The following is a 25221-nucleotide window of genomic DNA, read 5'->3' on the forward strand; positions in this document are numbered from 1 at the left end:
AGTTCTCAAACATTTGGTCAAGGTGCAAGGCATACAATACTATAATCTAGGCAAAAGATATAGCCATAGGATGAGAGAGAAAGTAGATAAGAGAAATACTAAAAAGCATAAAAATGCAAAATTTAGCATAACATAAGAAGTGACAAATATGTAGGATTACGCATAAAATAAAGATGAGGGGCACCTGGCTGGCTAAGTCAGAAGAGCAAGCGACTCCTGATCTCAGGGTCCTGAGTTTGAGCCCCACCTTGGGTGTAGAGATTACTAAAAACAATAAATAAACTTAAAAAAAATAAGCATGAAATAAGTGATGCTATATATTGTTAGGAGAGAAAAAGCACTGTCAAGGTGAGAAAATGTAGTTTTCTAAGTGTAGCAAAATCTCTCCCCGTTTAGATTGATAAAATCCTAAAAATAAGACTAGAGAATAAAATCTGTAAGTACATAAGAAAACATTTATTTTCATCTAATTATTAAAAAATATTTACTCAAGGGCACCTGGTGGCTCAGTCAGTTAAGTGTCTGCCTTCAGCTCAGGTCATGATCCCAGAGTCCTGGGATCCAGCCCCTGTCAGGCTCCCTGCTCAGAGGGGAGTCTGCTTCTCCCTCTCCCCCTGCCCTTCCCCCGATGGTGCTCGCTGGCACGCACCTGCACACTCACTCTCTCAAATGCACACTCTCTCTCTCAAATAAATAAAATCTTAAAAAAAATTTACTGAATGCCTACTATAGAAAAAAAATAATCAACGTAACTTTAGTCAGTTACAGGGTATCCAAAAGGAACATAACAATGGCTCTCTATTAGTTCAAGACTATTCTTAAAGGCCCCTATAAATATAAGGAATGGTCGAAAGATCTGCTTCATCAGCAAGCAATGCCCCGGGGTCAGAAAAATGGTTAAAAAAAAAAAGAAGAAGGTAGAATGCCAAGTTTACCTTAACATTAAACTAAACACAGAGACTATCTCTAGAGCCTACCAGGTCAAAACACGTAGGTATTCACCAACATTCACTTATTCCCTTTGTTGGGCCTGAAGGAGATTCATGAAAACTCTTAAGGATCATTGAGGGCAAAAATGCTTATAGATATATCTCATAATGCCAGAGTCTACAATGAGCTTTTCCCAAAACATAAGTACTCTATCTAGAAAAATCACTCTTCTAAATTTAGTTTCTGGAGTATGTTTGAAAAATTTGTTGCTACACTATTTATACAGGGCTTTTTTGTTTTAATCTTTTGTGTTATGCTACTCTGATTAGACTACTCTTTAGCAATTATTATACTCTGGAAGGTTATAGACTTAAGCACAAAAGGCAAACACTTCTTCTACAGGCCTATCTAAAGATATGTATTGCTTCTTTGTGGCCTATTAGCCTAGTTAATATGAGCATATATATTAATACAACCTTTAAATGCAGAGGACTTGCCAATAAAACAGCCTCCAGATTTGATATCTACTCTGAAATCTGTCTTCTTTTTAAATTTATGTTCAATAATATTTCCCTTGAGGTATATGTATAAGAAAATACCTGGTATCATGATCTACATTTTTCATTAAAGCATTCTAAGACCACAAAGTAACATAAGAAGACCTAATCCTCTACCTCATGTGGAGCATAGAAATTAATTCATTAAGAAAATGAGAATCTAAGCACAGGGAAGGGAAATATTTGACCAACAGGATTAAAAAGTTAAAACTGGCCAACAACTTTGTAATATAACTTGAAGTCCGGAATTGTGATGCTCCCACTTTGTTTTTCTTTTTCAAGATTGCTTTGGCTATGCAGGGTCAGCAAACAGCAAACAATTAGGATTGTTTGTTCTAGCTCTGTGAAAAATGCTGGTGGTATTTTGATAGGGACTGAATTAAATGTGTAGATTGCTTCGGGTAGTATAGACATTTTAACAATACTTGCTCTTCCAATCTGTGAGTATGGAACGTTTCTCCATTTCTTTGTGTCATCCTCAGTGTCTTTACTAAGTGTTCTATGGTTTTCAGAGTGTAGAGATCTTTTACCTCTTCGGTTAGATTTATTCCTAGGTATCTTACGGTTTTTGGTTCAACTGTAAATGGTATTGATTCCTTGATTTCTCTTTCTGCTTCTTCATTTTTAGTGTGTAGAAATGCAACAGATTTCTGTATGTTGATTTTATATCCTGCAACTTTGCTGAATTTTTGTATCAGTTCTAGCAAATTTTTGGTAGAGTCTTTTGGGTTTTCTACACAGAGTATCATGTCATCTGCAAATAGTGATAATTTTACTTCTTTCTTGCCAATTTGGATCCCTTTTATTTCTTTTTGTTGTCTGATTGTTGAAGCTCTAGTCATTAAGACAGTATGGTATTGGCACAAAAACAGACACATAAATCAATGGAACAGAACAGAAAACCAAGAAATGGACCCACAATCACATAGTCAACTAATCTTTGACAAAGCAGGAAAGAATATCCAATGGAAAAAAGACAGTCTCTTCAACAAATGGTGTTGGAAAAACTGGACAGCAACATGTAGAAGAATGAAACTGCACCATTTTCTTACACCATACACAAAAATAAATTAAAAATGGATGAAAGACCTAAATGTGAGATAGGAAACCAACAAAATCCTAGAGGAGAACAGAGGCAGCAACCTCTCTGACCTTGGCCATAGCAACTTCTTACTAGACACATCTCCAGAGGCAAGGGAAACAAAACCAAAAATGAACCATTGGGACTTCATCAAGATAAAAGGTTTCTCTACAGCAAAGGAAACAATCAACAAAACTAAAAGGCAGCCCACAGAATGGGAGAAGATATTTACAAATGACATATCCGATAAAGGGTTAGTATCCAAAATCTATAAAGAACTTTTCAAATTCAACACCCAAAAAACAAATAATCCAGTTAACAAATGGGCAAAAGACATGAATAGACATTTTTCTAAAGAAGACATCCAGATGGCCAACAGACACATGAAAAGATGCTCAACACCACTCATCATCAGGGAAGTAAATCAAAACCACAATGAGATACCACCTCGTACCTGTCAGAATAGCTAAAATTAACAAGATGTTGGAGAGAATGAGGAGAAAGGGGAACACTCTTACACTATTGGTGAGAATGCAAACTGGTGTGGTGACTCTGGGAAACAGTTTGGCAGTTTCTCGAAAAGTTAAAAATGGAACTACCCTACCACCCAGCAATTGCACTACTAGGTATTTACCCAAAGAATACAAAAATACTGACTTGAAGGGGTACACACATCCCGATGTTTACAACAGCACTATCAACGGTAGCCAAACTATGGAAAAAGCCGAAAATGTCCACTGACTGATGAATGGATAAAGAAGATGTGGTATAGGGGTGCCTGGGTGGCCCAGTCAGTTAAGTGGCTGCCTTTGGCTCAGGTCATGATCCTGGGGTCCTGGGATCGAGCCCCACGTCTGGTTCCCTGCTCACGGAGAGCCTGCTTCTCCCTCTCCCTCTGCCTGCCACTCTGCCTACTTGTGCTCTCTCTATCTCTCTGTCAAATAAATAAATAATAAAAAACAAAAAAAAAGAAGATGTGGTATATATACAATGGAATATTACTCAGTCATCAAAAAGAATGAAATCTTGCCATTTGCAGTGATATGGTTGGAGCTAGAGTGTATTTTGCTAAGCAAAATAAGTCAGTCAGAGAAAGACAAATACCATATGATTTCACTCATATGTGGAATTTAAGAAACAAAACAGATGAACATATGGGAGGGGGAATAAAGGAGAGAGGGAAGCAAACCATAAGAGACTCTTAACTATAGAGAACAAACTGATGGTTGATGGAGGGGAAATGGGCGGGGGATGGGCTAAATGGGTGATGGGTATCCAGGAGGGCACTTATGGTAAGCACTGGGTGTTATATGTAAGGGATGAATCACTGATTTCTACTCCTGAAACCTATATTACACTACATGTTCACCAACTAGAATCTAAATAAAAACTTGAAAAAAAATGCATCTACTTAAAAAAGTTAAAACTGGACAAGATAATATTCCAAGTGTTATTTTGTTAATTATTTACAAGAAGGACCAATACCCTGTTCATGAAGTAAGAAATCACCATTTTCAGCATTTCTTTAATGCCTCAATGTATTCCTTCAAAAACTTCCACAAAACATACTCTCATCTATCAAGAAAAGAGAATTTATATCCTTAGAGTTGGATGGTCAGGGTGAAAATTGTGACAAAAGTACTGAATTTCTTTGAAGTCTTATTTTTTTGCTTAAACATCCCTGCACATTTTGTATTTTTCTACATAAAACAATCTTTTCTATTTTAATATAAAACATTTTCCCACACTCATCTATTCTTAATTTTCTGGTAAAACTAGCATTCTAGAAAAAGATTTATTTTATAGCTTTGCATAACCATGATGTTCTTCCAGATACTCCATGAATGGGTACTTTTACACTAATGGGAAAAGACAAGGTCAAGGTGGCAAAGCCTCTATTCTAAAGAGAATTGCACCTCACCCTCTGGTCAACCAGATAAATTTCTTGCCCTGTTTAATGTCTTGCGTTTGGGAGCTGGGTACACTGGTTCCATTTTTTAAATTCTGAATATCAATTTAGTAGTAGGTATGATTTAGAGAAGGAAATATAATAGGACATTTGATAAAGAGAAAGAGACATACTGTTTTCAAGTAAAAGTAAATACATGGTGAAAAATAAAAGAACTATTATCATTAAAAAATATTTTGGTGCAATCACCTTAATACCCTCTTCACAAATTGTAACATTTGGTTGTTATTTTAAAAGTATCGTCCAAAGGAACACAGATGCTTTAAGAAATCAGAGACATAACAATCTATGTCAAAAGGGCTCTAAGAACTACAGAGTAATATCAAATGAATGTAGTGCAAAAATCCTCAAAAAAAAAAAAAAAGAATACTAGCAAACAGAATCCAGAAACATAACAAAAGGATTCTATATCATGACCAGTTGCGATTTATCCCAGGAATGAAAAGTTGGTTTAGGGCGCCTGGGTGGCTCAGTTGGTTAAGCGACTGCCTTCAGCTCAGGTCATGATCCTGGAGTCCCGGGATCAAGTCCCGCATCCGGCTCCCTGCTCAGCAAGGAGCCTGCTTCCCCCTCTGACCCTCCCCCCTCTCATGCTCTCTCTCTCTCATTCTCTCTCTCAAATAAATAAATAAAATCTTTTTTTAAAAAAAAAAAGAAAAGTTGGTTTAACATTCAAAAATCAATTAATGTAATACAACATATCAATAAAACAAAGGACAAAAACCACATGATCATCTAAGCAGATTTGGAAAGATGAAAAAATCCAACAATGATTCATGATTAAAAAAAGAAAAAAACTCAAAAACATAAAAAGACAAGGGAATTTCCTCAATCTAAAAATAGGCTATTTATGAAAAATGCATTATCTAATATACCATATCTAATAGAAAAAGATCAAATGCTTTCCCCCCCTATGATCAGCAATAAGACAAGGATGCCTGCTCTTGCCACTTCAGCTCATATTGTACTGGAGATTACAACCAGGGCAATTAAGTAGGAAAAAAGAAATAAAAAGCATCTGGATTCTAAAAGAAGTAAAACCATCTCTACTGCACATGACATGCTTTTGTATACAAAAAATCTAAGAAATCCACTAAAAAACTATTATAACTAATGAAGGAGTTCAGTGGGGTTACAGGATACAAGATCAATGTACAAAAGTCAATTGTATATTTATGCACTAGCAGTAAATAACCCCAAGAGGAAATCAAGGAAACAATTCTATTTCTATTTGCATCAAGAAAAATAAAGTACAAAGGAATAAATTCAACAGGAGAAGCAAGACTTGTACACTGAAAGCTAAAAAAAACACTGTCAAAAGAAATTAACAACCTGAATAAATGGAAAGGCATTCCATGTTCATGATTGGAAGACTTAATATTGTTAGGACTGACCTTCAGATTCAACTCAATCTCTACCAAAATCTCAGATGGTTTATTTGCAGAAACTGACAAACTGACCCAACTCTAAAAGTAATATGGAAATGAAAGGGACCAAAATATCTAAAACATTCTTTAAAAAGGAGAAAAAGATGGAGGACTCACATTTTCCAATTTTAAAACTTAGTTCAAAACCATAGTAATCATGACAATGTGGTTGCTTGCATGAAGATAGACACAGGAAACAATGGAACATAAATAAATATTCACATTTATGGTACATTGATTTTTCAACCAGGGTATAAAGAAAATCAAAGAGAAAGAATAGTCTTTTCAACAAATAGTGCTGGAACAACTTGCTATCCATATGCAAAAGAATAAAGTTGGACCCCTACCTCACACCACATAAAAAAAATTAACACTAATTGAATCAAAGACCAAAATGTAAGAGCTAAAACTATAAACTCCTGGAAGAAAATAGAAACATACATCTTTGTGATCTTGGATTAGGAAATGGTTTCTTAGATATGTATAACATCAAAAACCATAATCTATGAAAGAAAAATAGATAAATTAGACTTCATCAAAATTAAAAACTTTTGTGTGTGTTTTAAAGATTTTATTTATTTATTTGTCAGAGAGAGAGAGAGCGCGCACACACAAGCAGGGGGAGTGAGCAGGCAAAGGCAAAAACAGGCTCCCCGCTGAGCAAGAACCCCAATGTGGGACTTGATCCCAGGGCCCTGCATCATGACCTGAGCCAAAGGCAGACACTTAACTGACTGAACCACCCAGGCATCCCCCAAATTTTTGTGTTTCAAATGACCCCTTCAAAAAAGTAAAAAACTATGCACAGAATGGATGAAATTTTTGCAAATAATATATCTCATAAGGGACCTGAATGGAGTATATAAAGAACTCTGAAAACTCAACACTAAAAAGACCACCTAATTTAAAGCATCAGAATAGACACTTCTTCAAAGATACACAAATAACCAAGAAGCACATGAAAAGTTGTTCAACATCATTAGCCATTAAGCAAATGCAAATTAAAACAATTAGGTACCACTGCAAAACCACTAGGAAGGTATAATCAAAAAGATAGTTAAAAGCAAATGTTGGCAAAGCTATGGAGAAACTGGAACCCTCACAGATTCCAAGTAAGAATGTAAAATGGTGCAGCCACTTTGGAAAACAGTCTGGCAGTTCTTCAAAAAGTTAAACATAGAGTTGACATATGACCTAGCAATTCCACTTCTAATACACCCAAGAGAAATGAAAATATATGTTCACAAAAAACTTGTGGACAAATGTTTATAGCTATATTATTCATAATAGCCAAAAAGTGGAAGCAACCCAAATGTCTATCAACTGATGAATGCATCAGTCAAATGATAAAAATGCATATTGTTTTTAAAACACTAAAAATAAAACATATTTCCAAGGAACAAAGCATAAGAGATAGTATGATATATAATGCTTAAAGAGGTGAGTTATGTGATCATTTACATTCATGGTTAAATGTGCACCCCAAAAAAGTTAGCATTCTAATACTCACTGATTACTTCTTTTAGTTCATGTGTATACTCAAGTGTATTTCACGAAGTAGCCATAATCTTACTACTACAATCTGACAAGGACATTACAGAAAACAAAAATTATGGTCCAATCTAATAAATATAGCTGAAAAAAAAATCCAAAAAGAAAAAAATATATAGGCAAGGCAAATCCAAATCCAGAGATACAAAAAGATAATACATCCAAGATGAGTTTATCCCAGGAAAGCAAGAGTTATATAAGAGTTGAAACTTGATATAATTCACCATGTTAATAGAATAATGGAGAAATTTTCTATGTTCATCTATAAATACAGAAAAGGCATTTGTCAAAATTCAACCGATTCATGATAAAAACCTCTATAATCTAGGGACTGAAGGAACTTCCCCAAACTAATAAGGAGCATCTATAAAAACCTACAGTTATTACAAGGATGAAAAAAAGAACACTTTCTCCTTAACCGTGTACTTAAAACATAAAACAAGAATGTCACTATTACTACTTCTATTCAATATTGATTGGAGTTCCCAGTCAGTACAATAATGTAAGAGATCAAAGTAAAATGTATACAGGTTAGAAAGAAAGAAGTAAAATTTTATGTGCAGATAATATGATTGTGTATGCAGAAAACATTAAGGGAACTACAGAAGATATATTAGAACAGGTAAATTTAAGAAAATCACAGTGTTCTTAGGGTGACCAGCCTCTAAAATGGGTCCCAGTGATTCCTGTCTCCTCATATTCATGTCCTTGTTTAATCCTTTCCCCTTGAATGGACCTAGTGACTCTCAAAATTGACTGGATGTTACTTCTAAGATTAGATTACAAATGGTAGTGACTTCTGTCATTATTACTTTTGCTCACTCTGATGGGAGCCAGTTGCCAAGTTGTAAGCTGCCATATGGAGAGGCACTTGAAACAAGGAATGGAGGGAGGCCTCCAGCCAACAGCCAGCAAAGAATTGAAAAAAGCAGTCTTAGAAAGATATTACTGGAAATTGAAGAAAGGGGAAGCACTGTATGTGGTGACAGAAAGTTTACCAATATCATATCATCTTTAGTAATGTGGGAAGTAGGAAATGTGCCTAATGAAGTGGGTAACTAACATATCTAAGGAGATTTCCAAGTAAAGTGTTGAAGGTGCTGCCTGGTTTTTTCCTGGTGCTTATAGTGAATTGGAAGAAAAGATAAATTCAAAACCAAAATGAGTCAGGATTTCATAGTTCCAAAGATTCTCAGCCTCTCCACATAGCAAACCTACTAAAAGTAAGAAACATCTTCAGAATAAGTTTCAAATCCAGAATACTACCAGGAAAAACAAGCTCTAGAGATAAAGCCAAGGGTTAACTTGTTAAGACCTTAGAATGATCAAAGCTGATGCCACAGTGTAGTCATACAAAAGGCCCTGTGAAGAGATGAATGGTGGGCCTCACCAATCCTCTCAGTTAAATAATAGGGCATCTGGTTTAAAAATAAAGGCGGGGGGGGGGGGGGCTCTAGTATTTTAAATGGCTAAAATTTTGTGATGTTAGGGAGCCATAGATAACGTATTTTAACATATTAGTCATTTTAAATTCTTCATCAATTTCAACTGTATCTGTTTCTGTTGCTTTGTCTCTTTTGCACATTTTCCCTTGTCTTTTCAAATGCTCATAATTATATTGATACCTGGATATCCTGGATAGGACAGTAGAGACTGAGGCAAATAATTTCTATACTTGGTAATGGGCAGACCTTTCCTTTGGTTAGGTTTTTGGGGCAGGAATTGTGTTTATCTAATCAGTAGTTAGGCAGGTTTGGTGTTTGCTGTTGGTATGGTTACCCTCAGTGCACCAGAGGCTTCAAATTCCTCTAAGCACAACTTCTCTTCACATGGGACCACGTGCTTTTCTCAATGTCTGCTGTACCCTCAGTTCTCTGTCTTCCATCCTAGAGGGTTTGTCTCTTGTTAGTTTCTCGCTGGTATTTAACTGTTACTTTTACTAGACACTGGTTAGCTTGGTGGAGGGGGGGGTCTGGATGGGGGTGGTGGTCTCCAGTATTCTAACTAGGCCTATGCTAATCAGAATCTGTAAGCCTAAATTTTACAGTGCTCCTCTCTCTCTTCTATACTACAGTTCTGGAACTGCAGTTTCTGGGATGTAATCCTGCATTTCCCCTGAGGTTATTTTCTGCCCCCTCCCCTCCCAGCTTCTGTGTTTTCACCAGTGCCTTAAGGGCTCTTTAGTTTAAGGTACCGCTCCTTCCTGAATTTAGGATTTTTGTTCCATAGGACAGATGCGGGAGAAAGCTCCAGGAATTTGTGCCCTTTCCATTGCAACCATTGTTCCCTCTCCCAGGCCTATAGCAAGAGAAATACTTTATCAGGGCTCTCATCAAGTGGGGCTTATGGAAAAAAAGCTTGCAAGACCGTTCAAGCTCCACCTGTATCTACTGCTCCAGGAGGCTCCCCATTCTCTCCTGCCCACATTTGGCTTCCACCAATTTGTTATCTATTGCAGCTGAAATGTCTCTGCCTATTGCCAGCTGTGTCCACTGAGGTAAGCTAGTGCTCACACTTCATCCTTCCCTGTAGGTACATGTCTCACCTGAGATTTCAGGTTATGGCTGCTTTGTGAATTGAGCTCTCTGACTGTTTCAAGAAATGTCCTGAGCTTGCAGTTGGTTTCACCTCCCTTCCTCCCTCCTTCCTTCCTTTTTTTTCTTTTTAATTATAAGGTTGGGAGCAACATCCTCTGCAGTCACTTAGACTTACCTATAATTATTTACACATACTTACATATTTAGTTGTTTTGCTTATTAAAATAATTCAGGGGTGCCTGAGTGGCTCAGTCAGTTAAGTGACTCACTCTTGATTTCAGCTGGGGTCGTGGTCTGAGGGGTCATGGGATCGGGCCAGCACCAGGCTTTGTGCTCAGCACAGAGTCTGTATGTCCCTCTCCCTCCGCCTCTGCCCCTCCTCTGGAGTGTGCTCTCTCTCTCTCAAATAAATAAATAAAATAAAATCTTAATCAATTAATTAACTCAACAAGGAGGCAATTAGACTGAGGTGGCTTTAATGCCTCAGCAGCCTAAGGAAGCAAACCAAATCTTACACCCATAATGCCTCAAGGTTAAGGAATTAAAACCTAAGAACAATCCATCACCAACAGCCACCTAGCCATTCCCAAGTAAGTCAATGGCTTATGCTATAGCCCAGGTAAATACTTTCCTTGCTTTGCTTCCATCTTTTCTCCCATAAAACTCTCTCCCCTAGCTCCTATTGGTGGAGGGCTCCTAACCACTTCCGGTGCTGGGCTGGCTGATTTGAATGGATTTTTGCTCACACTGAGTCTTAAAACTGTAATATACCTCAGTTTATTTTTTAACACTCTCATTTTCCTAACATGCCCTCCCAATTTTCAAAGCTGGAACAATTTTAACAACAAAATAAATGACAATCATATTAGATTATAACCCACAGAACCATAATATTTATTAATGTGAAGAGATAAACTGAGGCATGTTACATTATGCCATCCATAAGGGGAAAAAATGCTATAGAAAATTTAACCTCTTTTAGAAAGTAGTATCTGGCCAGAACCAAAAAAAAAAGAAAAAAAAAAAACGACTGTCAAGTGCAGGCTAATCAATCAAAAAATATTCTTTGAATTGTACAAGTTCAGAATAGACGATATGAAAATGAATTTCGGCATACTAACTGTTCTACAGTGTCAAGATACACTAAAGTTCAAAAAATGCCTTTCTACCTAAAGCAAGTTAGAAATTCCTTATGTTTTCTTGAAATTTATTATATAATCCATTATAAATACTATTTATGAAAAAAAAATCCACCAAGGCTTCAAATGGGAAGGCAAAAAAGTAAGTTACTGAAAAATTAAAGTCTAACTTTCTTATTGTACTGCAATGTACCTTTAATTATGACAAAAAAGTTACGATTAGTTTAAAAAAATAAAAGACCAGAATAAATATAAAATAATAATGATCTACTCATTTTACAATGGGAAACTAATGGTGTTACACTTTCTATTTTTCTTCTAAGAAATGGCAAGTAGAAATAGCAAACTGTCCTCTGGGAAAAATCAAAGTATCATGGCCTAAAAAAGAACCCTGTCCTCAAATGAATTAGTGCACAAGTATTCACTGGGGAACCATATGCATTATTTGACACTGTAGGCATAGGACATGAAATAGTGGGAGTTTTTAGGCTTCTTGGAACATGGCTCATATATATCAAAAACTGCAATTGTGGCCAAGATTATTTTCAAACTTTTTTTTTCCTTTAAAGACTAAGCTATAGTACAGTTTGTGCATTAGTTTACGGTAACCCTCCCCATCTTAAAAATCTCAGTAAAAAAATGCAAATCCATATATAAAGAACTGTCACCATCTTTCAGCACAAACTACAATATTTTGCAAAGCCATTCATTTTTCAAGTCCCCATAAATGACACTCCTTTTCCCATCTATGCAAACAATCCATTAATTTTACTGTAAAAGACTTCCTGAGGTCACTTAATTCAGCAGTCTTGAACCAAAAAAATTCTCTCTATCCTAATACCTCCTAGAAAGATCAATCAATATTCCACTTATCCTTCTGCAAATGTAAATCAATGTTGGACACCTCAGGGAAACCCCTTCATTTACTTGAAACCCATATATCAAGTCATGTCTTAAACTCTCTCACAAGCTAAATAATTCATAATATTCCTAATTTATCTTTGTGGTATCTATTCTCCATTAGCTTGTAAATTTTGATGTGTATTTGTATTCTATTCTTTTACCAGCGTACTTAACAAAAGTGAAAAAGTTTCCTGGGCATATAGAGATTATTAAGGAAGGGATCTGAAGATTATTAAAAACTCACACCAGGTTTGTTTGTCTTTGCTTAACTCTATCTGTTTTCTTGCCAAATAGCATAATATTGCTTGCGCATGTTCAGGTTAAATTTAACTAAAAACGGTGCATTCTTTATGTACTGGGGCTAACTAGTAAGTCTTTCTCTAAAATGAATTTCTAACTTATTTTTATCTTTAGGCATATAATAACCTGTACTTGTCACTACTGTCTTTTATCCTGTTTGAATGAATCCATTTTCCAACCTGTTATGCCAACTCTGAATTTTATTTGTATCTTCTATTAACATTTATTCTTGTTTAGAAATACCAATAAATCTTATAGGCATCTTTTTGATACATAGATCTTTTTCATACATAACACCAAAAAAGATACTGACAACAAAGGACCTCACAGCTAGGTTTTTAATGGATCCCTCCAAGCTACAGATAAGCCAGTCTTGGAATTTAGACACACAGGGTTTTCCCACTAACATTTTTAAAAGTTAAGGCCATGTTTTTTAAAAAAAAGAAGAAGAAGAAGAAGAAGCCTATGCTTTTTAAAAGCTGCTTTTCACCTCAAAGGCACCATTTAAAAGAAGCTACAGTTATCACTTTACCTTTATACTGCATGTCACCTTGTAATCGAAAAACATGCTATTTATTTTGTATATTCTGCTGAGAGCTATTGACCATGATTTTGAAATATGCTTGCTAATGATCAGTGTCAGGTGCTAAGCACTCTCAGTGACTTCTCTCCTAAGATAATGTTAATAGATCTGCACAATATCTGAAATTATTTAAGTATACTATACTTAAATAGGTCATAGGACTACATAAGGTTTTCCAAATCTTCTAACACTTTCTGCATTTGACTTGACCTTTATCACAACTGAAACAATTTTCAATCTTTATACCTAATTTTTCCTGGAGAGTAAATGAAAACAACTTTTATATTATTAATAATCCCCTATTAATACCTTTCCCCCCACTGATACTTTTAAAATTATTTGCTATTTATTCAAGTCTATTAGTTAAAAAAGCCATGTACCAGGCAAGGTAGGCAGAACACAAAACAAATAGTATCTGTCCTGTTTTATATGACATGATTTGGAAAGCAAAGTATACAAATTTAAAACTGTGTGTTTACTTATGAACAAGGAAATATATTTAACTATCCTTTATTCAAAGAGAAAACTTTTTTTTCTTCTGAAATGAAAGTTAAGCTTTCATCTCCTCTTTTTCTTCTTATTTTCCACTTTCCTTCTTCTTCCTAAACAATTAAGTCCTAAAACCTTGATGTGGGGCACAGTCAGAATCAGACCGAGATCAGGAGGGTAAATGTACAAGGTTTGCCCAGTAGGATGTCAATGGCCAAGCAGGTTGAGAAGGGCATCAACACATGGCAGGGAGTCCAGCATGGGTGTCTCAGCCTCAGTAAAATGAGAAGAGCATCCATGTGGAAGAGTTGCCTAGCATGGGTATAAGAGCCTAAGCATTTGAGGTGGGTATCTCTGTAAGGGGGTAGGAGAGACCCAGCATGAAGATTCAGAGCCCAAGTATGGTGAGGGTGAGGCAGGGTCTATGCAGCAGTTGGGAGTAGGTGCTAGTACAGAGAAGCCCACAAAGAGTGATGAGAACACGCAAAAATGGTTAACCTCTAGCAGTTTATCAGGGCCCAAGGAAGATGAGGAAGACATATACTCATCAGAACTCGGGCAGAATGAGAAAGATTATTCTCAAGAAGGGGCAGGCTGGTAAAATGTCAGAGCTTGAGGGTGAGTGAGGAAGGTGTCAACACAAGGGAGAGGACCAACGTGGAGGTCAGAGCCAGAGAAGGATAAGGAGAACATAACTGCCAAGGGGAAGCCTGGTGTGGGTGTCAAAGCCTAAAAAGATGAAACATGATATCCAAGTAGTGGGGGCAGCCCAAGAAAAGAGTCAAAACAGAGTGGAGTGAGGAGGGCATTCAGGCAGAGTATGGCCTAGACTGGTGTGCTGAAATATAAGCAGGGAAAAGAAAGCATCCATGGGAGGGGGACTGGTGAACTAGAATGGGGAGTTAGAGCTCAAGCAGGATAAAAGGCTTCTGTGCAGCAGAAAGAGTAGCAGCAGAGAGGGAGGATTAGTTACATACAAGTGACTAACGAAAAGAGTAAACAAATTAAAGATAATATAAACCAGATTTCTCAATGTCAGCCAGGAGAGTTAAAATTATAACATTTTATCAAGTACTCACAAACATTTATGAGTATCAACCATACCCTGGGCCATGAAATAAACCTCAAAAAAAATGTAAAAATGTTTGCTGACCAGAATAGAACCACACTAGAAATCAGTAATACAAAGACAGAGGAAAGTCTCCAAACACTTGGAAATTATAAAATATAGTTCTAAATAAGCCATGGGTCAAAAAGGAAGTCTGAATAGAAATTTTAAAAATATATACATACTGAGGGGGGCGGAGCAAGATGGCAGAGGAGGAGGAGACCTGGATTTCCTCTGGTCCCAGGAATTCAGCTGTATAGAGATCAAACCATTATGAACACCTACGAACTCAACAGGAGATGGAAGAAAAGAATAGCAACAACTCTCTGAACAGAATAGCGACCACTTTCTGGAAGGTAGAACGTGCGGAGAAGTGAATCCAAGGCGATATTCGGGAGGATAGACGGCGGGGGAGGGGGCCTCCGACGGCCGCTTCTGGCAAGTGATAGAGCAGCGGAGCACAAAATCCGAACTTTTAGAAGTCGGCTCCACTGAGGGATGTCGCTCCAGTGGCTAAGCAGGGGGTGGAACCCTTGTGGGACAGTGTGGTCTCAGGACCCTCGGGGTCACAGAACAACCGGGGGTGCCTAAGTGTGGCAGAGCTCCCAGGTATTGGAGCGGGGAAGCCGGCTGCAGAGACGGAGCCGAAGCGCGGGCTCTCAGCTCGGAGTTGCCATAAACCGTGATCCGCGGCACAGTCGGGCCACTGCTCCTCCAGCAGGGACCCAACAAGCAGCAGATCCGGGGAGACTCCCCTTCCTCCCTCAGGAGGAGCAGCACGGGAGCGCACTGCAGGGAAAGGGGCCCTCTAAGCAAAGAGACAGCCTAAAAGCAACATAGACCAGAAAGGAACACAGACAATATACAGTAACAGTCACCTTACAGGCAATACAATGGCACTAAATTCCTATCTTTCAATAGTTACCCTGAATGTAAATGGGCTAAATGCCCCAATCAAAAGACACAGGCTATCAGATTGGATAAAAAACAAGACCCATCGATATGCTTCTGCAAGAGACTCATTTTAGACACAAAGACACCCCCAGATTGAAAGTGAAGGGGTAGCTTTGCGCAGTGGCAGTATCGTAGCCAATGAGGTTTATCCGAGGCGCGATTATTGCTAATTGAAAGTGAAGGGGTCCATGCTAATGGACACCAAAAGAAAGCTGGGGTGGCATTCCTTAGATCAGACAAATTAGATTTTAAACCAAAGACTATAATAAGAGATGAGGAAGGACACTATATCCTACTTAAAGGGTCTATCCAACAAGAAGATCTAACAATTGTAAATATCTATGCCCCTAACATGGGAGCAGCCAATTATATAAGCCAATTAATAACAAAAGCAAAGAAACACATCGACAACAATACAATAAGAGTGGGGGACTTTAACACCCCCCTCACTGAAATGGACAGATCATCTAAGCAAAAGATCAACAAGGAAATAAAGACTTTAAATGACACATGGGACCAAATGGACTTCACAGATATATTCAGAACATTCCATCCCAAAGCAACAGAATACACATTCTTCTCTAGTGCCCATGAACATTCTCCAGAATAGATCACATCCTAAGGTTACAAACCAGGTCTCAACCGGGACCAAAAGATTGGGATCGTTCCCTGCATATTTTCGGACGACAATGCTTTGAAACTGCAACTCATCACAAGAGGAAAGTCAGAAAGAACTCAAAAACGTAGAGGCTAAAGAGCATCCTACTAAAGAATGAATGGGTCAACCAGGAAATTAAAGAAGAATTAAAAAAATTCATGGAAACAAATGAAAATGAAAACACAACTGTTCAAAATCTTTGGGATGCAGCAAAGGCAGTCCTAAAAGGAAAGTATATAGTAATACAAGCCTTTCTCAAGAAACAAGAAAGGTCTCAAATACACAACCTAACCCTACACCTAAAGGAGCTGGAGAGAGAACAGCAAATAAAGTCTAAACCCAGCAGAAGAGAAATAATAAAGATCAGAGCAGAAATCAATGAAATAGAAACCAAAAGAACAGTAGAACAGATCAACAAAACAAGGAGCTGGTTCTTTGAAAGAATTAACAAGATTGATAAACTCCTGGCCAGACCTATCAAAAGGAAAAGAGAAATGACCCAAATCAACAAAATCATGAATGAAAGAGGAGAGATCACAACCAACACCAAAGAAATACAAACAATTATAAGAACATATTATGAGCAACTATATGCCAGCAAAGTAGATAATCTGGAAGAAATGAATGCATTCCTAGAGATGTATCAACTACCAAAACTGAACCAGGAAGAAATAGAAAACCTGAACAGACCTACAACCACTAAGGAAATTGAAGCAGTAATCAAAAATCTCCCAACAAACAAAAGCCCAGGGCCAGATGGCTTCCCAGGGGAATTCTACCCAACATTTAAAGAAGAATTAATACCTATTCTTCTGGAACTGTTCCAAAAAATAGAAATGGAAGGAAAACTTCCAAACTCGTTTTATGAAGCCACCATTACCTTGACCCCCAAACCAGAGAGAACCAGAACTATATGATCCTCTCAATAGATGCAGAAAAAGCATTTGACAAAGTACGGCATCCTTTCTTGGTCAAAACTCTTCAGAGTATAGGGATAGAGGGTACATACCTCAATATCATAAAAGCCATCTATGAAAAACTGACAGCAAATATCATTCTCATTGGGGAAAAACTGAGAGCTTTCCCCCTAAGGTCAGGAACGCAGCAGGGATGTCCACTATCACCACTGCTATTCAACATAGTATTAGAAGTCCTAGCCATAGCAATCAGAACTGGAATTTGGATGCAAGGATCTGACTCTAGAGCTTATACTATTAACTGTATGCCAAACTGTCTTTAAGATAGCAGGAGGGGAAGAATGAAGGGGGGGAAATATGAGGGGGAGATGAACCATGAGAGACGATGGACTCTGAAAAACAAACTGAGGGTTCTAGAGGGGAGGGAGGTGGGAGGATGGGTTAACCTGGTGATGGGTATTAAAGAGGACACGTTCTGCATGGAGCACTGGGATTATACGCAAACAATGAATCATGGAACACTACATCAAAAACTAATAATGTAATGTATGGTGATTAACATAACATAATAAAAAATAATAAAAAAATAAAAATATATACATACTGAATGCAAATGAAAATAAAACAAATCAAAATATGTACAATGCATTGAAAGCAGTAATGAGAAGGAAGATTATAGCACTGCATGCTGATGGTAAAAGAGGAATGGCTTTTAAATTCCTACTTTAAGAAACTAGAAAAAGAACAATATAAATCCAAAGCAACAGGAAGGAAGGAAAGAAGGGCAAAAATCAGTAAAATTGAAAATAGGAAAAACACATAAAATCAATGAAACAAAAAGCTGGTCTCTGGACAATAATAAATAAAACTGATAAATGATAAACCTAGAAAAACTGACTAGAGGAGAAGGTACAAATCAGTGGAGAATTCTATCGAATATTTAAAGAAGAATTGACACCAATTTTATAGTTTCTTTTGGAAAAGAGAAAAGGAGAGAATACTTTCTTTATATTTATTAGTTATTTATTTTTAAATATTTTATTTATTCATTTGACAGAGAGAGCACACAAGCAGGGGGAATGGCAGGCAGAGGGGCAGGGAGAAGCAGACTCCCTGCTGAGCAGGGGGCCTGATGTGGGGCTCAATCCCAGGACTCTGGGATCATGACCTGAGCCGAAGGCAGAAGCTTAACGACTGAGACACCCAGCCACCTGGAGAGAATACTTCTTAACTCATTTTATAAGGCTAGTAGTACGAGACTCCGCCAGTAAAAAAAAAAAAAAGGAAAGAAAACCACAGCCCAATGTCTTTCATGAACTTTGATGTAAAAATTCCAAGCTAATAGAAAATCAAATTAGAAATGTATAAAAGCAATGATAATAAGATTTATTACAAATATGCAAGGCAGGTTCATATTCAAATATCAATTAATAAGATCCACCATATCAATAGCTAAAACTTCAAGAAAACTCATATGATCATATTAATTGAAACAGAAAAAATGACAAAAATGCAATCATAACAAAAACCCTTATAAAATGAGGAATAGAAGGGAACTTCCTCAACTTTATAAACAGCATCTACAAAAATTCTACAGCTAACATTATACTTGATGATAGACTGAATTTTTCACATAAAATCAGGAACACAGTAAGGTGTCCTCTCTAACCACTCCTATTTACATAGCACTATAAGCCCTAGCCAGCACAATGAGGCAGGAAAAAAAGAAATAAAAAAAATACATATTGGAAAGAAGGTAATAAAACTGTCCCTAGTTGCAAATTATATGATTGTCATTGTCCCAAGGAATCAACACCAAAACTCTGAGAACTAATAAGCAAGCTCAGCAAGGTTGCAGGAATTCAGACAAACACACAAAATTCAAACACATTTCAACCACAAACATGAAAACCAAAATTTAAAACACAATACCATTTACAAGTGCTCCAAAGAAAATTAAATACTTAGATATAAGTGTGAGAAAACATGTACAAGATCTGTATCCTGAAAATTACAAAATTCTGATGAAAGAAATCAAAGACCTAAATAAATGGAGAGACATACCATATTCATGGACTGGAAGATACAACAAAGTACAGATATCAATTCTTCCCCAAACTGATCTATAGTTTTAATGTAATACCAGCAAGCTTTTTTTTATAGACATTGACAATCTTATTCTAAAACTATTATGGAAAGCCATAGGACTAGAAGTGTTAAAATAATTTTGAAAAAGAATAATGTGGGAGAAATCACTCTAGCCAATATTAAGGCTTACAGTATAGCTAGAGTAATCAAGACAGTTGGCAAAAGGAAAAACACATAGATGGATGGATTGGAAAAGAGAACTCCAAAAGAGACACATGTAAATATGTCCAAATGATTTCTGCCAAAGGTATAAAAATTTCAACAAATGGTGCTAGAGCACTTGAACATCACTAGACAAAAAAAAAAAAAAAAAAAAAAATGAAGCTCAACCTAAACTTCATACATCATGCAAAAATTAACTCAAAGTGAATCATGGGCTTAATACAGAATGTAAAAATATAAAGCTTTTAAAAAAAAATAGGAGAGGGGTTCCTGGGTAGCTCAGTCGTTAAGCGTCTGCCTTCAGCTCAGGTCCATGGTCCCAGGGTCCTGGGATCAAACCCCGCATCGGGCTCCCTGCTCAGCCGAAAGCCTGCTTCTCCCTCTCCCACTCCCCTTGCTTGTGTTTCCGCTCTTGCTGTCTCTCTCTCTCTCTGTCAAATAAATAAATAAAATCTTAAAAAAAAAAAAGAGAAAACTTAAGTTAGAGTTCCTAGACTTGACAATAAAAGCATGATCCATAAAAGAAAAAATTGATACCTAGTTAAAATTAAAATCTTTTGCTCTATGAAAGACCTTAGGCAAGCTAAAGATCAGGAAAAGTATTTGCAAATTACATATCCAACAAAGGATTTGTATATATAACATAAAAAGGACTGTTAAAACTCAACAACAACAACAACAAAAACATTCCAACAAAAATGAACAAAAAGGACGAACAGACATTTCACTGAAGAAGATATAGATGGCAAATAAGCATATGAAACAATGTCCAAAACAACTGGTCATCAATGGTCACTACAGTAATACAAATAAAACCACAATTAGTTAACACTAAATACCTCTAAGAATGGCTAAAACAAAAAATAATTATAACAAATATTGGCAAGAATGCAAGGGAGCTAGATCTCTCTTGCATTGCTGGTGGGAACGTAAAATGATAAACCACTTTTGAAAATAGTTCAGCAGCTTCTTACAAAACTAAATATGCATTACGACACAATGTCCCAAAGAAATGAACATGTTATGCTCACACTAAAACCTATATATGAATGTTCATAGCTTCATTTGTAGCAATCAAAAACTAGAAAGAAGGGGTACCTGACTGGCTCAGTGGGTGGAACATGAGACTCTTGATCTTGGGGTTGTATAATCAAACCTCACGCTAGGTGTAGAGACTACTTAAAAGAATAAAAAAAAATAAAAAAACTGGAAAGAAGCCAAATATCCTTCAACAGATTAATGGTTAAACTGTGGTACATCCACCTATGGAAAAGACTTAGCAATAAAAGCAACAAACTTTGATACATGCAACAATTTGGATGGATCTAAAAGGAATTATGGCGAGTGGAGAAAAAAGCCAATCGCAAAAGATACCATACTGTATGATTCCATTTATTATAGCATTCTTAAAATGACAAAATTATGGAGATGGAGAGTGAATTAATGGTTGCTAAGGATTAGGGAAGGGGGTAGGAAGGAAAGTTAGCTGTGTCTATAAAAAGACAACATGAGTAATTTTCTTAACAAAACCATTTTGTGGGGTGCCTGCGTGGCTCAGTCGTTAAGCGTCTACCTTTGGCTCAGGTCATGATCCCAGAGTCCTGGGATTGAGCCCCACATCGGGCTCTCTGCTCTGTGGGAAGCCTGCTTCTCCCTCTCCCACTCCCCCTGTTTGCGTTCCCTCTCTCGCTGTGTCTCTCTCTGTCAAATAAATAAATAAAATCTTAAAAAAAAAAATTGTCTTTACTCTGGTGATGGTACACAAATCTACATGTGATAAAATTGCATAGAACTATATATATACACAAGTGAGTATATGTGAAATCTATACAAGTTTGATGGGTCCTATCAATGTCAATTTCCTGGTTGAGATATTGTGTTATAGTTAATCAAAACACCACCGTTGGTGAATATTGGGTAGAGGGGACATGGGCTCTCTCTCTGTATTATTTCTTACCACTATAGGTGAATCCACAATTACCTCAAAATAAAAAGGTTTAAAAAAAAATGGATCACCTTGGGGGACCTAGGTGGCTCAGTCAGTTGAGCGGCCGACTCTTGATTTTGGCTCAGATCATGATTTCAGGGTCCCAGGATCGAGCCCAAGTCAGGCTTCATGCTCAGTGGGGAGCCTGCTTGAGGATTCTCTCTTTCTCTTTCCCCCTCTCCTTTGCTCCTCCCTCCCTGCTCTCGTGCACATGTGCGCACTCTCTATCTCTCTAAAATAAATAAATCTTCAAAAAAAAGAATCATCTTGCTATCTATTTTTGTTTTGGTGAGTCCTGAACTAGAATAAAATAAATGTCCATGAGTACATTATTATTATTATTATTATTGATAAAAATAAATAACAAAATGAATACTAAAATAAGTAAATAAATAAATAGAGCAGAAGGGACAGCTCATCCTTAAACAAGAATTCCGATTAGTAAATGCAAAACAAATACGGGAAACATAAAGTAACTACTATTAGAACATCACAGTAATAGTTGTTGCAGTGAAGTCCCTTTGATGAATGCTTATAACAGTGAGTAAAAGTTTCAGAAAAAAACAGTGGATTTCAATAATCGCCATGGACCTCCACCAATTTATTAACTACAGAGAACAATGCAACTTTTCAGGGGAGAAACGTAGTACACTCTACATCAACTATATTATCATAGTTAAAACCACCAGTAACATATCAACATCATACATCCCGATATAATATCATAATGCAATATAATCACGAGAAAACATGAAAAAAAAAAACTGAAAGAAATACTACAAAATATCTGACCAGTATTCTTCAAAAGTGACAGGTCATGGAAAGCAAAGAAAAACTAATATACTGCCACAAATGGGAGGAGACTAAGGAAACATGAAAACTGAATATAAAATGTGATACTGGAACAGAAAAAAAATTAGTACGAAAGCTGAGTAAATCTGAATAAACTGTAGTTAACTAATACTACAGTACCAGTATTAATTTTTGATCATTGCAATACGTTATTCAAGATGTTAACTACAGCAAGCTAGGTGAAAGGTATCAAAACCGATCATAGCTTTTTTTAAAGAGCTTTATTGAATATAAGTTATATGTAACAAGGTTAACCCATTTAGAGCATACAATTCAATGGCTTTTCCTATATTTTCAGAGTTCTGCAACTATCACCATAATCTAATTTTATTTTATTTTTATTTATTTATTTTTACGATTTATTTATTTATTTACTTTTTAATTTTATTATGTTATGTTAGTCACCATACATCATTAGTTTTTGATGTAGTGATCCATGATCCATTGTTTTCATATAACACCCAGTGCTCCATGCAGTACGTGCCCTCCTTAATACCCATCACTGAGCTAACGAATCCCCCCTCGCCTCTCCCCTCTAAAACCCTGTTTGTTTCTCAGAGTCCATAGTCTCTCATGGTTCATCTCTCCCTCCAATTCCCCACCCCCTCATTTTTCCCTTCCTTCTCCTAGTGTCCTCCATGCTATTCCTTATGTTCCACAAATAAGTGAAACCATATGATAATTGACTTTCTCTGCTTGACTTATTTCACTTAGCATAATCTCCTCCAGTCCCACCCATGTTGATGTAAAACTTGGGTATTCATCCTTTCTGATGGCTGAGTAATATTCCATTGTATATATGGACCACATCTTCTTTATCCATTCATCTGTTGAAGGGCATCTCGGCTCTTTCCACAGTTTGGCTATTGCGGACATTGCTGCTATGAACATTGGGATGCATATGGCCCTTCTTTTCACTACATCTGTGTCTTTGGGGTAAATACCCAGGAGTGCAATTGCTGGGTCATAGGGTAGCTCTATTTTTAAATTTTTGAGGAACCTCCACACTGTTTTCCAAAATGGCTGTACCAACTTGCATTCCCACCAACAGTGTAAGAGGGTTCCCCTTTCTCCGCAACCTCTCCAACATTTGTTGTTTCTTTCCCTGTCCATTTTGGCCATTCTAACTCGTGTAAGGTGGTATCTCAATGTGGTTTTGATTTGAATTTCCCTGATGGCTAATGATGATGAACATTTTTTCATGTGTCTGTTAGCCATTTGTATGTCTTCTTCAAAGAAGTGTCTTTTCATATCTTCTGCCCACTTTCTGACTTCATTATTTGTTTTTTGGGTGTTGAGTTTGAGTTCTTTATAGATCTTGGATACCAGCCCTTTATCTGTAGTGTCATTTGCAAATATCTTCTCCCATTCTGTGGGTTGCCTCTTTGTTTTGCTGACTGTTTCCTTTGCTGTGCAGCAGCTTTTTATCTTGATGAAGTCCCAAAAGTTCATTTTTGCTTTCGTTTCACTAGCTTTTGGAGATGTATCTTGAAAGAAGTTGCTGAGGGCGATGTCAAAGAGGTTACTGCCTATGTTCTCCTCTAGGATTTTGATGGATTCCTGTCTCACATTGAGGTCTTTCATTCACTTTGAGTTTATCTTTGTGAATGGTGTTAGAGAATGGTCGAGTTTCATTCTTCTGCATGTGGCTGTCCAATTTTCCCAGCACCATTTATTAAAGAGACTGTCTTTTTTCCATTGCATGTTTTTTCCTGCTTTGTCAAAGATTATGTGACCAGAGAGTTGAGGGTCCATATCTGGGTTCTCTATTCTATTCCATTGGTCTATATGTCTGTTTTTGTGCCAGTACCATGCTGTCTTGGTGATCACAGCTTTGTAATATAGCTTGAAATCAGGCAACATGATGCCCCCAGCTTTGTTTTTCTTTTTCAACATTTCCCGGTGATTCGGGGTCTTTTCTGATTCCATACAAATTTTAGGATTGTTTGTTCCAGCACTTTGAAAAATGTCTTCGGAATTTTGATCGGGATGGCATTGAAGGTATAGATTGCTCTGGGTAGCATAGACATTTTAACAATGTTCATTCTTCCAATCCATGAGCATGGAATATTTTTCCATCTTTTTGTGTCTTCTTCAATTTCTTTCATGAGTGTTTTGTAGTTCTAGAGTATAGATCCTTTACCTCTTTGGTTAGGTTTATTCCGAGGTATCTTATGGTTTTTGGTGCTATTGTAAATGGAATCGTTTCTCTAATTTCTCTTTCTACAGTTGTGTCGTTAGTGTATAAGAAAGCAACTGATTTCTGTGCATTGATTTTGTATCCTGCCACATTACTGAATTGCTGGATGAGTTCTAGTAATTTGGGGGTGGAGTCTCTTGGGTTTTCCACATAAAGTATCATGTTGTCTGCGAAAAGAGAGAGTTTGACTTCTTCTTTGCCAATTTGAATACCTTTTATTTCTTTTTGTTGTTTGATTGCTGTGCCTAGGACTTCTAGTACTATGTTGAACAATAGTGGCGAGAGTGGGCATCCTTGACATGTTCCTGATCTTAAGGGAAAGGCTCTCAGCTTTTCCCCATTGAGGATGGTATTTGCTGTGGGTTTTTCATAGATGGATTTTATGAACTTGAGGAATGTTCCCTCTATCCCTATACTCTGAAGAGTTTTAATCAGGAAAGGATGTTGTATTTTGTCAAATGCTTTTTCTGCATCAACTGAGAGGACCATATGGTTCTTCTCCCTCCTCTTATTAATGTGTTCTATCACATTGATTGATTTGTGAATGTTGAACCACCCTTGCATCTCGGGGATAAATCCCACTTGGTCGTGATGGATGATCCTTTTAATGTGTTGTTGGATCCTATTAGCTAGGATTTTGTTGAGGATTTTGGAATCCATATTCATCAGGGATATCAGTCTGAAATTCTCCTTTTTGATGGGGTCTTTGCCTGGTTTGGGGATTAAGGTAATGCTGGCCTCATAGAATGAGTTTGGAAGTTTTCCTTCT

The 25221-nt window shown here is 36.9% G+C and overlaps 1 protein-coding gene and 1 pseudogene across 5 annotated transcripts in view; one reads left to right on the top strand and one right to left on the bottom strand.

Annotated features, from left to right (window-relative positions):
• KIAA1328 (KIAA1328 ortholog) overlaps window positions 1–25221 on the bottom strand; it is a 353979-nt gene that overhangs the window by 298108 nt on the left and 30650 nt on the right. The window lies entirely within an intron of this gene.
• Window positions 15638–15709, top strand: LOC135362625 (U4 spliceosomal RNA; annotated as a pseudogene).

This window comes from Mirounga angustirostris, unplaced genomic scaffold, assembly GCF_029215605.1.
Source record: "Mirounga angustirostris isolate CCGP_5_RB_7025 unplaced genomic scaffold, mMirAng1.0.hap1 SCAF_14, whole genome shotgun sequence".
NCBI classification, from domain to species: Eukaryota; Metazoa; Chordata; class Mammalia; order Carnivora; family Phocidae; genus Mirounga; species Mirounga angustirostris.